A 15,561-nucleotide genomic window follows, 5' to 3' on the forward strand; every position below is an offset into this window, starting at 1 on the left:
GTTGACAAGGGGAAAGGGTGTGGGCCCGGGCTTGCGGTTCTGGAGGGGTTACGCGCTCTGACCTGCCGTAGGTTGATATGGACGGTCTGCAAGGGGATTTTAGTTGTCATGGGGTCCCCAGGCAGTTGAATAGAGTGACTGTCTGTCCTGCTTTTTCCTGTTAGGATCCTGACACGTGGAGCATTGATGAACTCAGCATAACGTTGAATGGGAGCTTTTTGGCAGCTGAGACACAAGGGCTAAGCTGCAGGTCAGAGATAACACGAGTGCAGATCTCCTCATGCACACAGTTAGGAGCATGCTTTCTTCCCTCCTGAGTGCAGGAAATAGCTCATGTTAAATACGTTCACTTTTCAGTTTTCCTTTCTTCTAAAACGGAGCTTGACAGATTGGGCTTCTCAGCCCCCCTCCTCCCCTATTTTTTTTTTTTTTTTAATTTTTTTTATTTGCCACCTCTGCTTTCTACCTCAGAAATACTCCTCAGGAAGCAGGAGTTAATCTTGGTGAGGAAACGATAAGGTGATGCTTGATTTTTCAGGGGAAAGCAGAAGGATGTGACTGCCCGGTAACTGCACAGAAACTCGCGGGCCTCCTTTATTTAGGGCTTCCCTTTGCTTTTTCCTCCCGCGTCCTGCCGGAGGGGGCCGGCAGGTCTCGCGGAGGTGGGCGCAGGGCTGAAATAGCATCGGGGCAGGAAGGAAGCGCCGGGAAGGTACAGCGATAAAAGCAGCTTCCCCGCGCTCCTCTATCAGCTACCCCGATCAGGTGAATTGGGTCGTTGCTTTCCCAACTTTGATGCATCCTGGCTGGCACAGAAACGTGTCTTTGAAGTCGTTTCATACTCAGCCAAGTTTTTTACGCGATTCCAAAAGAAAGAGGGCGAGCATTGTCTTCGCTAAATGATGTCAAGCCGGCATCCTGTGTACCGAGACAATGTGGGAGCCTCTATCTGCTCTTGGCATTGCTATTGAGGCTGCGTTTGCTGCTGGAAGTGTTTATGTTAGGGAGGCTTGAACCTGGCCGAGGTTTGGGCAGGGGGAATCTCTCTTTAGTAACTGTTTGCTTGTGTACAGGCGAATACGTGTAGATATGCACATGAGCATGCTTTTATGTGGCTCCCATGGAAGATAACCTTGCAGGCATCTCCAGCTCATCCCCAGCATCTTTGTGGAGGGTGCGGGCAGACCCCTGGTGGAGGGTCACTCCCCAGAGCCCCCGCAGTCCTTGCTCCCACTCGATATGAGGCCAACAATGGGATTTAATAGCAATGATGGAGTTGATGTGCCACTGTGTGTACTTGCGTGGTGGCAGTGAGCCCAAGACCACCCAACTCACCTCAACTCCATGCCCATGCAAATCCAGAAGTCCTCCCCACCACAAGTGGGAACGTGCACGGCCTGCGGCCAAGCAGGACTTCTCGGTGGAAAGAGCCTTGGTGGTAACGGGGGGCTCTTCTCCCGGCAAGGTGGTGCTCTGTGCGCATGAGCAGAGCCAGATCGAGGCCTTATTGTGCATGCCCAACCACATTAGCAGATTCCTGTGCCCGTGTTTAGGCTTTCAACAACTTAATTGGGCCTCTGCAGCAAACTGTCTGCAGCCAAGGGGCCAGGACCATTGTTTATTCCCGTGGCTATCACCGAGAGCCACGCAGACAGGGAGGAGGGCAGACACAAATACTGCCTTTGTTGCACTCGGGATGCTCCTTTTGCCATCCCAAACAATCTCATACCAGCTCTCGAGTGACTCCAGCCGTGGCCAGCGCTGCTCCCAGCCCAGGGAACGCTTCCCAGCTGCCGCAGCGCCGTTGCAGTTTTTCCTTGGAAAGCAGCGCTGGGAGCGCTGCGTATTTTCTTTGCTAAGTCGTGAATTCATTATGAAATTTATACAATGAGATCTATGACTCGGCTAATATTTCCACAGAGCAGTTTGGCCTTTTCATTCCAGAGAGGGTTGGACAGGAGCTAAGATCTGGCTTTTGTTTTCAACTCTTCTACAACTTCCTGTATGACCTTGGGCAAGTTGCTTAATCAAGCTGTCTCCAGCTTTCCTTTGTAGTAATGCTATTCGCAAATGTTGGAAGAGTTGTGAATATGCACGGTCGATTTGGTAGGTGATGTTCAGGTACTAATTTGATATGTTATAGAGGAAAGAAGCCCTGTGCGATAAGCAAACTGCAGTCTTGGTGTCTCGCCTTGGCTTTGAATGTAGATTTCAAAGAAACAACGAGAGCAGCAGCAGTCTGGGTAATCCAAACTGTGATAATGCAATGGGTAATGCAATTTTTAGAGGCACGTAGCAGAAAGTTATATAGATGGTGGTCAGAGAGTGCATGCAGCAAGAGCACATTAGAAATCTGAAGAAGAGACCTGAGAAGAGGACAGAGGGACACCAGAGATGTAGATGTGACATGGTGCATTATGCTGGATGATGAATTTGCCTGTAAAAATGTAGCCCTCTGCAGGTGGGGGAGAGGAGAGCCTGTGCTGGACATCCCCCAGGAAAGGGGAGCTTGTGCTGAGAGCAGACCCTGTACAGTTAAATGGGATGCTCTAGTACAAAAATAAAGAGCAGATGATCCTTGGTTTGAGGAAGGCAATTTGCTTAGTTGTGTTGGAAAGTGCATTCACACACACATACACCAAATAAAATGTGTGCATGCCACAGAAAGCTCACACAGCTTTCGTTAAAGCAATGGACATCTATTTACTTGAAGATAGTATATATTTTTTTAAAGCTGCAAGAGTACATTAATAAATGCTAGCATATCTGAGGACTTGATTACAGCTGGGTTTATAGGGAGTGGTAATATCTTTATTAAGCCAACTGATATAGTTGGAGGGGGAAAAACAGACGAGCACTCTACAAGGCTCTTTAATTAAAATAGGCTGCCTATATCTACTTAAATAATATGTAAACTCTTAAGGCCAAATGCTGCAGCTAGTTACTATTAGTGAGAAACTGTAAACTACAAAATCCCAAACCAGGAAGTCCCATGGAGATAAAAAAATATCTAAAGAACAGTCAGAAATGTGCCCTATATTATTGATGCTTCGAGCAGTATTAAGTTGTGAAGGGCTGGAATGTAAACAGAGTTACAGATGTCTGATGCCGTAGGTTGAATTCGGGAAGCAGGAAATGCACTCCTTCGCTTGGGATGTTTTTAAAAACACCTTCTGCCTGTCTTTATCTGAAACAGTTAAAGTTTTGTTTAACCTACAGCTTTGAAGGAGAGCATGCCATGCAGCCAAGTTGTTTCTTGTATTTACAGTGGCAAAAATAGGAGCTGTGCGAACCAGCAGAAGAGCAGGGTCCCGGTTCACAGAGAGCTAAATTTTAGAAATGACCTAATGGGAGAGGATAATAGTAAGGGTAGGTTATGTCACAATGGATAAAAATTACAGCTGTGCACACAAATGCTTACTTGGTTTAGGCGTCTGCATCTTAGAAAGACAATTATTTTACCTGTCTTTATAACATAACGCTAATGATTATTTTCCCCCCTCAGGGTGAAGTGCAAAGGATCGTTTTTTTTTCCTAGAAGAGAGTGGGAGAACAGTCTCAATTTGCTCTAAATGCTCTGGTAATCCTGATACTTCTTTCCCAACCTTAACAGCCTTATCTTATCTCCCTGTGGTCGTTGTTACCCCTACCAAGCTCTGCTGATGGGCTCCACCAGCCTGACCCTGCTAACATCATTACGTTTACTCCTGATTTGCACAGGTTGGACACAGAGCAGCAATTGCTTATTATACTTTCTAGCCCAGGCTCTGCTCTTTTCAAAACCCATCCCAAAACAGAGTAACCTGTTGCTTTTAAGGAGTGATATTTCTTTGTTGCGCTGGTACAAATGAGCTCGGAACCTGCTTTTGTAAGTCCAACTAATTCCTAATGAGAGTATCTCTAAGGCAGAGCCGCCCTAATGACTGCTTTTTCAGAATAAGAGGATCTCCTACTGCATTTGTAATGTCGATGGGCAGAGGTCCTGGCTGAAGATTTCTGAGAACTTTAAGAAGTTTCTCAGACCTTGCAACATCTACACACCCTGCTGCATGGGACAGCGTGTTATACCAACAGCCATTATAAACCTGGAATAGTCTTTGTCTTTTTCATCGTGATTGTTGTTGGTAAACTCGTATAAATGGGAAGTGCCGTTTCCTTCACATTGTTTGAAGTGTATTTGTTCAAGAAATAACTAAATGACAGCTTTCCGTGTTTAAAACAGGAGAGTTTTCCCTAATGCCCTAAGTCTAAATTAGTATTCTTGATGTGCCGATGAGCCCAGAATAGTAGTGCAGCCAGGTTAGGGTCCAGGCACTAACATGTCCTGCGAGTTCATCTCTTTCCTAATAAATAAATCATAAATAAATCCTTTTTTTTTTTTTTAATTTTTGATTTTAATTTTATTTCTTACTGCCAGCTGAAAAGTTGAATTAGAACGGGGGTGCCAAGTGCCTCTTATTGAAATATTTTGTTTGGATGACTCCTAGGTAACATCAGAGACACCTTTCCTGGGTGGAAGCTCTGAGACAGATCAGAATTACTGTGGCAACGTGGATTTCCTGAGTTGCTTTTTTTTTGCATGTGCCATTGAACTAGTGACTTTACAAGAAAAGAGTTTATTTCACAGTTCTTCTGTGTGTACAGTATACCTTCATGATTTTTCCCCTCATTCCTCATTTTTTCATATGTCTGAAACAACAGCAGGGAAAACAGAAATATGCCTTGACTGATGGTAAGGAAATAGGTGAGAATGTGGAAGACCCTTATAACTAAATCAATTGATACAAAGAAAAAATCATCCATTGAATTTGTTTTTGTGAGCAGTGCTAGTTGCCTTGCCAGTCTGAAGCTGGCACTGTGGGTTTGCTGTAATCACTGAGCTGAGAAAAAGAGACACGGGTTTTGTTTGTTTGTTTGTCATCGCGGAGTTGAGCAGGACTTAAGCAGTTGAATGCACAACATTTTTCTCTGCTTTCATCCTCTTCTCTTTGATTCCACATAAGTTCCCCTCAATGCTTCCAATTTGGTTTCTGACCCTCCTTAAGAATTAGGATTTATATATTACTCGTGAATAACAGCTTGCAAAATGTGGCTCTTGGTTTGTAAAATGGATTGTGATAAAAATCAGCTACATGTGTAATTTCAAGTGCTTTGCTCGCGTGCCACCTCCCACGGGAGAGCGTGCGCATGTTGTGTTGCTCTGGGGACACCCAAGCCGTAGCCCTCGTTCTGGCCAGTTGTCAGGTCTGTAGGAAGGATGGCATGTTGGGTTGGTTGTGGTACAGCATGGCACACAGGCAAATGCCCACAGCCTGAATCCTGAACAAGGTGCAAAATGCTAATGGGCAGACCTTGGGGTTGCAGCACGAAGTTGTTCAAAGATTAGGAGAAGCAAAATACACATTTGAGAGGAAGAAATAATGTAATCAAAAAAGATGGCACAGAGCAATGCCAAGGAAAAAAAAAATTCCTTCAGTCAACCAATCCTGTCTTGTGCACTTCATCACCGAAGCCAGTAATCCTCTATCACTTGGAGAGCAGCTTCAAAAGACCTGTGCTATCCAACATTTTGAATGCAGCTGGTTGAAGATCAAATACTGAGACGACAGTTCCTTTCTTTTGCTTCAGGAGTGGGGTCTCTGCCTTGCTGGGTTTCTCTGGTGCCGTGCAGAGGGTCGTACCCCTGGCTCAGCATTCTCCCAGCATCCTCCCAGCATCGCACACTAACTGCTCTCCACAGCCCTGGTTGTAAAGCCTGTGCCAGAGGCAAAGAAAGGGATGGAAAGACATGTGGTGGAAATATGTTTCGCTCTAGCTTTACTTGGCTTGCAGATGGTAAATTCAAGATTAGTACAAGCTAGCCAGAGCAGCCGAAAGACTGCTCTAGCATACTTTCAAAGCTAACCTTTAGGCACAGCAGTGAGTATTTACCATGAGCTGGCTGATTTGCTCAAACATTTCTGAGGTCTGAGGAGGTAGATGTAGCACTGAGCATGAGTTATAGATCTCTACTCAGTTCTCAGCTACACCACTTGCTCCCTGTGGCTGCAAATCAACTCTCCAGTGCTGTGCTTCTTCTAATTCTCTCTCACTTTCAGATCTTCAGCTGGCAAAATATAAAATGGAGTGTGTCACTGAAGTTGCTTTTGAGCGGGTGAGTAGCTAAAGGACTCATCTGGTAAGCAAAGTTGCCATTTCCAGACCAAGGCTTCAAGTTTTTGACACAAACATGAAAGGATATTGCCTTCTGTGCAACTGGGCTACAGTTATAGTTGAGGGCCTAGCTCTGACTCACTTTCCAGCTGACCCTTCTGGGAGGAGGGAGGAAGTCTTCTGCTGTGTCATGTCCCCCAGCAAAAGGGATGGGCACTGCACACCAGCAGACCTTCAACAGGTTTCTCCTCCTTGGCACTGGCCAAGATGCCGGCTAGACCAGACTGTTCCTTAGGAGGATGCAGACAGTCTGATCCCTAGAGAAATTCTCCAGAATTACCAGAATTACCCACCTAGCTTGACTTTATGCCTTGACACATCTGTGAGTCAATAGGGTGGTGATGCATTTTGCCAGATGTTTCAAAAAAAAAAAAAAGAGTCCTGACCCAGCAGTTTTGGTAGTCATCTCTCTGACATAGACCTTAGCCAGCTTTCTGTAGGGCAGTCCCATGGAGATTGCACAGGAGTCAGTATGAAGCACTTAGTATTTTAAAATGTTCCTTTCACCGCTAATGCCTCTTCTGTCTGGGATGTCTCAGGCCATGGTGACATGGTGATGTCAAGCTGTCATGTCTGTGGCCGGTCAGTGTTTGCATTGCCCCTCTAACTGTTCGTGAGGATGTGAGTATCTGGTGCTCCCTGTATCAGCCCTATGCACCTTCGGTTCGCAGCCAAGCCAGCCATCCTTAATAATAGCAGGCTGGATTTCTGTGGTGAGACGTTGAGGTTAGGTGTCACAGGGTGCAGCTACGCGATAAGGGCGTGACGTCTGCTGCTTCGGGGCGCTGGTAGTGACAGCTCAAACCAAGTCCAGCCTGGACATACAAAACTGTGGGACTCGCCCTTCCATGTCCCTGCAGGGAACCTCTCTCCACAGGGCAGGCTGTCTGGTGTGGTAGGCTCCCAGCACTGCAGCTTTGTGGGGCTGGCCAAGAGCCACAGAAGGCAGACGCCCATTTAAAGGTGCAGAAGTCTCCTTCTAACCAGCAAACACCGTGGCTTTGCCCGCCCTACCATTTCCTGCCGGCCCCAGAGATAAGCCTGCAGTGGGTCAGAGCGAAGGTATCACCGTGCCCTGTCTCGGGCCGAAATAAACAGCAGATGCCTGGGGAGCAGCACAAGAGCAGGGGAAGCAGATAATGACTCTTCCCAACACTCCCCATTTTCAGCAAGGATCGGCCGAGCCCTTGAGTGTGACCCGAACCACGGTGCTCGTGTGTCAGAGCCAACATGTCCTTCAGCACCATGGCAGAGCTCTCAGCACCATTGCCCAGTGTGAGGAAAGCTGCTGCTATTGAGATGTCTCTGGCAGGCCTGCACGAATGAGGCCTGTAGTTGCTATCAGCCTGCGTCTTGTGCTTCATTTTCTGTTGTTGTTACAGTGGACTGAAGTATTTTAATGTTTAATAACATTAGTGGGGAAAGAAATTTTAAAGAAACAACAGCGGCAGAGCAGCTCCTGTGTCGGAATGTCTCTAATCAATGCAGGAGTCATCCGCTGCTGGGCCATTTATTAGCCTGTTTTCAGACACCTTTCTAAAAACCAGCAGTGAATATTAATAACCATCTCAGTAGTTAAAACCATTAGGTAAGCCTTGTTATTTTTCCTTTCTTCCCCCCCCCCGGGGTCATGGCCAGAGGGCCAGCCCTGCCGGCAGCCCCCGCTTGAGAAGCAGGCCTCGCTGGGGCACGAGGAGCGGCATCAAAGCGCAGCCTCCCGCGGCGCTCCTCACCCTGCCACCAGCGCGGGATGCCCTTTATTTTTATACATATATATATTTTTTTTGACTTTAAAAATAATTTGGTGGATCTCTAATCTGGTTATCTGCTGTAGCTGCAGTGTACGCTGTGTGTCTGACTCCCACGGCCGAAAGCCTCTGTTTCCTTTCTGCCAGTACCTTAGTATCTGCCTTGCCCAGGAGTCTGCTGATGAAGACTTCCTGTTTGTTTTGAGTCACTGCTGGAGTGATAAATATACTTCAGCTCTCTCCTCCGAGAGGAAAGAAACCAGCTGCCCTGAACTGAGGAGAAAATATGTAGAAATTCCACCAAAGGGCCCCGTTATCACCCAGCTCCTATGGAAGCACGAAACGGAGCAGCACAAGCTATGGCAAAGGCATGATTTTCATACTAAAAATGTTCCTCCGCGTGCGCAGGCATGAGCTGTTTGCCTTTAATCATTTATTTTCACTCCATAACTTTAATTTTAAAACGATTGAGAAATAAATAAATAAAGACCAAGCCCCCATAAACTTACACGACAGAGTAATGCTTGGCTGGATAAACAAACAATTATACTTGTGGTTTCTTGATCTGACCACAAGCTTTAAATGCCATATTTTTGCATGAACCTATAATGCTTCTGGATAAACAATTGTGTTTATATTGTCAGGAGTATCCAGCGTAGTGTTGTGTAATTTCTATGTGCGATTACTAGGATATATGATAAATTCCAAAAGAAAAGAAAAGAAAGGAAGATTAGATTATTAAGTCATTTTTAATAAAAACAGCATAGTTTGGAATTGCTTATAGCTTAATTTGTAATTTTAGAAGAATGCAGCATTGGCTTTTAAGTTTCTGCAATTATCTTTTCATCTCTTTTTATCCTTTTTTACTAGAGATGGGGCCCAACCCAAACCCTTGGATCTAAATGCAAGGTCCAGGTTCAGATCTGAGTTCACAGCTTTAACCTCGTTCCTGAAGATGTGGCGTCAGGCCTTCGAGCTCCAGCACACGTCGTGTTTGCATTTCAAAGCCCAGCTCCAGGGATTTACTTCTGCCTGTCGGAGTGGTGAAAGTGGTGCTGGCCCTAAGGCTTTGGGGTGCTTCCAGCCTGACAGGAAACCCAGGTGGGATTGTGGGGTCAAAACAGGGTTGTAGACCCTGGAGTGCTGTGGGTCAGTAATATTAAAATAACACTTGTTGAAGAAATCTTGGGAACAGCTTTGGACCAGTCTAAACCCTCACAAGGTAGATGCTGGGCTGTGCTTGACCAAGCAATGTCTTTTGGGGGGGTTGCAGCCCTTTGGCATGGCTTGGAAGAGGATGTGCTTCCAAAGAAGGTTATTTTTGTGTGTGTGAAATGTATAAAAAGTGCACAGCACAAAGTGTTGCCTTTGGTAGATGTTTGAACTGCTTCTTGTGGAAAAAAAATGGTGGTTTTTTTTTTCTTTTTTTTTTTCCCTACAGTTTTTGATATATTTCTCCTTTTTTATGTAGGCTCCTTAAGCACTGGCAAACAACGTGTACTTTTCTGTACTTGCCGGCACATTCCCATTCCAATGAGCTAGCTGGGCTCTTTCCTTTATATCACTGAGTGAAATCATACGGAACAAAAATAATCATATTTAAGCAGTTTGAAGTATACTTTTTCTGTGGTTTACCTTTACCATCTCCTAGTAAAATATAATTTCTTCTTTAACAGCAGATGAAAAAAGCCATTATAGCTTTAAAGCATGAGATTATAAAAGACTGCAGCTAGTTTAGATCTCACAGTTAGAAGTTAATTCTAAGTCACTGGAATTGAAAACATCAGTTTACAACATTTACTGGCTTGCTATAAAAATGTATTCCCCTGTGTTATGTTAAACATGAGAAACTACACCTCAGTGTGTCCATTATTTATATATTTATTCATATCTTGCTGCTTCTGATTCAGCTGTGTAACTGTATGCAAAACAGATAATTACTGGGGAACAGAATAATTTGTATATGGAGGGGAATAAATACCCTAAAGGATTTGCTTTTGGGGAAAGAACAAGCTGCAAAGAAATTACATAGGTTTTGTAAACAGATATGAAGCCAAAAAAAAAAAAAAAAAGGTGAGGAAATATTTGGGGCCCAGCAACTTTGACACTACTGTTTTTGTGGTGGGGAAAGTAATATTTCTTAGGAAGTACCCAAATCCACATAGTAAAATTGAATGTGAGGCCCCTAGTTTATTTTACATGGCTATGCAGAAACTGGGGCTTAATGGCAACCCTATCCACACACCAGAATGATACCCAGGGGTTGGCTGCTCTTCATGGAGAGGTGACAGATTGGGACCAACAAGTTCATACACCAGCTACGTGCTGATTAAAAAATACATGCACCAAACATGCCTTATGCATGTCAGTTGTTTTAAGTTTAATGCCATTTTCCTGTCCCCAGCCCTTGGGGACCTTGTGCTCACCCTTCACAGTGCCATCCAGCTGCAGGAGCCGTCCCTGGAGTGCACAGGAGACTGCGCACCGGTCTCTGTAACTAGAGACCTTCCCTCCTCTAGCTTTATTCTCCTCTGATTTAGCACCAGACCATGGGAGAGAGATGCTGAAGACACTTATTTCAGCATTGCCAGTAACAGAATTATTGCTGGAAGCACGGCTGAATAACGGCGCTGCCGTTCATCTCCCTTTGATTTATTTAGAGCCAGCATTTGCCTGTTTAATTTCTGTTTGCAGGCTTTCTGGTGGGAAGTGGGAGTCTCCCAAACTTTCCTACGCTGGGGTTTTGTGTGAAGCTTCATGCCAAAAATGTTTGTCCAGTAATTACCAAAATAGCCCCCACACTGGGTTGTTCAAGGAACATCCCACAGTGCACCCAAAAGGGCCGGTGTTCCCCATCCTAAAGACGCTTCCAGGTGATTCCTGGGACCCAGGCATGCTGCTTCAGCAATTTGGGTTTGCTTATCAGAGTTAAATCTTGCAGGCGGGTGGTAAGCAAACCTGGCAGATTGCTATCTGCTTATCTTTGCTATTTCAAAGGCCCTTCTGCTGCAGTTTTAGGGCTTCGACACAGGCAACCTGAAACACCTGGGAGAGGTAGGAGCAGCACGAGCTGTGCACCAGGTACTGGGGTGCAGGGGGCAAAGTGGCACAGCTGGGGGCTCCCAAGAAATCTGTGTCAGGATACGGAACAAGCCCTGATTTTCCAGTTCCTCAGCTGGCTATTGAGCAGTGGGATGCTTTCTGCAATAGCCTACCGCATGGGGCTGTGTCTTTCCACTGTCAAGTAAAAAAAAAATAAATTTAATTTGAAGACACTGTACAAACAAACATAATTATGGGTGTTGGTGCACAAAAATCAGTTTAACATAGTGCTAAAAAAAATTTGAAGTGAAAAATCTCTGTCTTAGGATCACAGCCTTGACACTTTCACCAGGGCTGATCGTAAGTTTTTCTTTTCCTTCTTCTCTTTCCTTTTGGTGGAGAAGTTTTCTAAGGTATTTTTCAAACTTTCCAGTTTAGCAATGCGTTGGCTCAAATTGAAAAGAGAACTAGGCACTGGGTCACAGGCAGAATTAGGTTTGCACTGGTGGTGGGGGCAGGTTGCTGACACAGCTACAATCAGACAAAACATTTAAAACTTCTGGCTTTGTACTTCTCAAATGCCTCTTTTAGAAAATCGCTTAAGTTGTTATTAACATCCACCACCCACCTTCCCTTTCTGGTCCTGACATTGTGTAATAATAGATAATGTTGACATATGTTCCCTGCTGGTCAGAAATACTATACTTCTGTGAAAGGTAACATTTTCAAGCAATGACAAAATGTATTTTACTTGGACAGAGCATTAGTTATTGGACTAATCTCACAATGTGGGATGTGGGGTAAAAGTTTTAACATTTTAGTTGTGGGAGAAAGTTTGTTGGGACAGTAAAAGCATCAGTATGGGGTGTGTTTAGTTTTCTCCATTTCTAGAGGTACTGGCTTTGTATCAAACTCTTGCGTCCTTAGGAATTTAAAAGAAACATTTGCAGTATGTATGAGGAACAGCTGTCTGTGTACTCGGAGCAACTTTTCAAAATGACTAGTTGGACATTTTTTCTAACAAGGATTAGAGAACTAAGGAGGATGTGTGCATGTCCCACACACTCCCGATATTTTTTTTTAGTAGATCAATTTTTAAATGTTGAGTAACTGTAAAAAGATCTGCATTTATTTATCCATTTCCCACTAAGCAAAGCTGTCTGAAAATAGAAAAAGAGGAAGAGACAGCAAAATCTTCCAAACAAATATGTTGTGAAAAAAACTATGTTTGAAAGTAATCTAGGGTGAGATTCTATAAAAACGTGTCTGCTTTGCACGCCACCGAACTCAGCACAAGACTGCGCAAGCCTGGAGAAATCGAGTTTTATTTTAAGTCTTGCAGGGATCTCTGTGCTGGGGGAGCTGGAAGTCAGCTTTTTTATGGAATCTGGTCTTTTACATGTTACGGCAGCTGGAGTGGGTGTTCGGGATCCAGAATTAATCGTGGGGGTCCTGTAACTTGGCACATAAACATCTCTTGCAGGGGTCTCCCCAGGGTTTGTCTTTTCCCCACGGGTGGAGTTTTAGGGATCAGCACTCTGTCCAGCATCCGCCCTCTGCGTCCCAGGTGGGAGACACTGCCCTGTGGGGAAGGGGAGCCTTAACCTCTGCACCCCCTGCCCCAAGCCATCAGACCTGGCTCTGGGGAGATGCTGGGGACGCCCGGCCAAGACCTTTCGGTCTGTGGAGCTGCTGCTGAGTGGTCTGGGATGGGGTCTCCTTGGCACAGAGCCTGCCCCGGGCTCCTGCCCACCCTCGGACACCCCCCAGGACCGTCCTGTTTGTTTTCAGAGTGTCCCTGCGTGTCCGCTGGGCTGCGCTGAGTTGGCTCTGTTCTCAGTTACACCCATTGATGTCAGTGGGGTTGCGTTGGTGGAATCAGAAGAAGAATTTGGCTCCTTGTCTTTTTATTTCCCCCCCTCCCCCTTATTTTTCGGGCTCCTCAGCCTAACCCCAGCCCGGCTTGTCCCGGGCTGCCGCTGCTGCTGGGGTGAGAGCTTCTCCTCTGCAGCTCCTGCTGCTTGGCACAGCTTCGCTGCTTCGTCTCCAATCTCGGCTCAGAACATATCTGTTCTGCTTTCTGCTTCCTCCCTCCCTCTTCGCTCGCTGTAAAGCATTTTATTATCCAGACTTTATGGAAGGCTCTGTACAAAAATGAAGTTGTGAGGTTATTTGTTTTGGTGCAGCCAATCCAATAGTGTAAGCTACTTCCCTCCTTTAATCTTCTCCTCTTTAGATAATACATAGGCTTTTATGTCCATTAATTGTCAGAAATAAATAAATGCTTCTTTAGCTATTACTTCCTGAAACAGAGCAGCGATCTCCCTTACATACAGCTGTTTATGTTATGCATAACATCGTTCTGTCACATGAATATGTTCGAAGTTTTCGTAAGACCTTGCACTCACACTTAGCCTAATTTCCACTTTAACTTTCCTTTTTCAAAAAGCATCCAGCGGGCTACCAAACAGCACTGCTGTCTGCCCCTCAGTAGACGTGGCTCTGAAGTAATCCCTGCTGAAGCTAACAGGCATTAGAAGAAAGAGAAGACTGATAGGAGCGGTGGGTAAGGTTAGTGGAGTTTCACATGCTGGCAGCATTGCTGCTTTAAGACCTAATCATTATTAATTATTCGCTTAATAGTAGAGACTTCATGTCCCAGCTGAGATTAAGACCAAATGGTGCCAGATGTAGTGCAAACACCTATTAAGTCATGGTCCCTTTATCAAACAATTTACAGTCTAAATAGACAAGACAGAGAAAAGATGGGAGATGAACAAAGAGGTGTCAGCACTGGAGACAGGAAATTGAGAGAGCAGGGGCATTAGGAATAGAGAGAGAAATGAAGGCCACAGTGTAATTTCTTGCGATTATTGAGGAAAGACCCCAAACGGGGGTAAAGGCATGGACATGCTCCTCTGAAAACCTCTGTGCCAGCTGAAAGTGGTCTTGCTGGTCACCGCTGCCCGCAGGGCTCTGCAGAGGGAAGAGGTTGTGCACATGCTTGTTATCCCCGAATCAACCCGGGCCACTCTACCCTGCTGAGTAATAGCATTTGAACTAACCCAGCTGGGCATCCCTGAGCAGGGCCAGGAGATGTTCACGTGCACCCCTGCAGCGAGGTGAGCAACGGGAGTTGAGCATGGTGCTACCGTTTCAGCCAACGTCTGGAAGAAGGTGTGTCCATAGCCCCGAGAGCTGTTCCTCTCCCTCCCAGCTCTACGGGTGCCTCTTGCAGGCCCCTCGGCATGCAAGCACCACCAGCACAGCCTCTCACACTCACTCACATCTACTTGCACCTACTTACACGATGTAATTTGCACCACCTTACAAATCACCTCTAAATTTGGCCCACAGTTTGCAACTGAAGTAAACAGATCTACGTGATCGGCTACAAATGAGCCGACCACTCAGGTTTGCTATGTGGAGTATGCTGCTTTGATTCACATCCGTTTTTAAGTTTAGCTCTGCACCACAGAAAAGAGCTGACAACTTTTGAAAGTTCCTTGGATTCTCAAAACGTTATACAAATGTTAACTATCTAGCAATAAAGTATTCAAGACACTTCACTTATGGTTTCATGAGTAACTTTCTGAAAGGGTTGTGACATACTTGTACCATTATTTTGTATGGCAATTGAAAAAAAAACCTTGGAAGGATGTTTGTTTTTATTTTTCTTCTTCTGACCACTCTGTTTGGAAGAACTGCCAAGTTTGACTCTAAACTTGCAAGTACAGTAACTTTTTTCTTTGAAACTTGGGTCTGTAATGTCTGGAGTTGCTTTTGGTTGAAAGCAATTGTTATGTTACTGACTCTTGTGATCAATGGAAATCAATTTCATACAGAAGGTTAACAGAGAAGGTCCAAACAAATGAATCCATGTGCATTTATCTGACAGTATTTCATATACAAATAACGAAAGCAGTACATTATCAATTCTCCGTAGTAAGAAGTATTCTTCATGTTTTTATAAAAAGTACTTAAGAGCTGACTTTGAAGAAAGACTTTGAAAACTTGCCAAACCTTCTTTGTATTTTGAAAGTCCACATCAAGAAAGTAGTAAATAGTCATTGAGCGTAGGAAAAAGGAAACTATTAGCATTGTTTTCTTTGAAAGATAAAAAGAAAAATGCAGTGCAAAACTTCATAATCTCTGAAATGTGTATTTGTTATTTGAATCAATTTAAAACAATTGTCACCATTAAGTTCATGTTAGCCTGCCTACTGAACTGTATAAAATGGTTCTGTATCTGCTAGTTTCATATACACGGGTTCCCCCCTTCCCTCATCTCCTTCTAGTTTTACAGGCTTAAGCATTTCCATTTAACTGCAGCGTTAGAGTGTATATGAAGGCTCTGCTCAAAAACTGCTACTCCCGCTCCCCGAGCCTCCTCAGCATTGTTTAAGCCATATTCATTCCTCTAATGTAAGGATTTCTAATCTTGATTTCCATAAAGCAATAGTTCCTCAGATTTCCTTTTCTGGGCCCCATGTCCATCGTGCAGCAGTTCTTTGTAATGTGTTCAGATAAGATATCTGTTTTTTGGGGGGGGGCGGGG

The 15,561-nt window shown here is 44.8% G+C and overlaps 1 long non-coding RNA gene across 1 annotated transcript in view; it reads left to right on the plus strand.

The window, feature by feature from the left end:
• LOC125182664 (uncharacterized) overlaps positions 1–14,487 on the plus strand; it is a 15,591-nt gene extending 1,104 nt beyond the window's left edge. Inside the window, exons 2-5 of the long non-coding RNA XR_010832413.1 lie at positions 165–3,580; positions 6,099–6,154; positions 8,832–9,062; positions 13,453–14,487. This is a non-coding gene — a long non-coding RNA (uncharacterized lncRNA). The remainder of the gene's footprint in view (positions 1–164; positions 3,581–6,098; positions 6,155–8,831; positions 9,063–13,452) is intronic.
• The last annotated feature ends 1,074 nt before the right edge of the window (positions 14,488–15,561 follow it).

The sequence above is a fragment of the Anser cygnoides genome, chromosome 6 (assembly GCF_040182565.1).
Source record: "Anser cygnoides isolate HZ-2024a breed goose chromosome 6, Taihu_goose_T2T_genome, whole genome shotgun sequence".
In the NCBI taxonomy this organism is placed as follows: domain Eukaryota; kingdom Metazoa; phylum Chordata; class Aves; order Anseriformes; family Anatidae; genus Anser; species Anser cygnoides.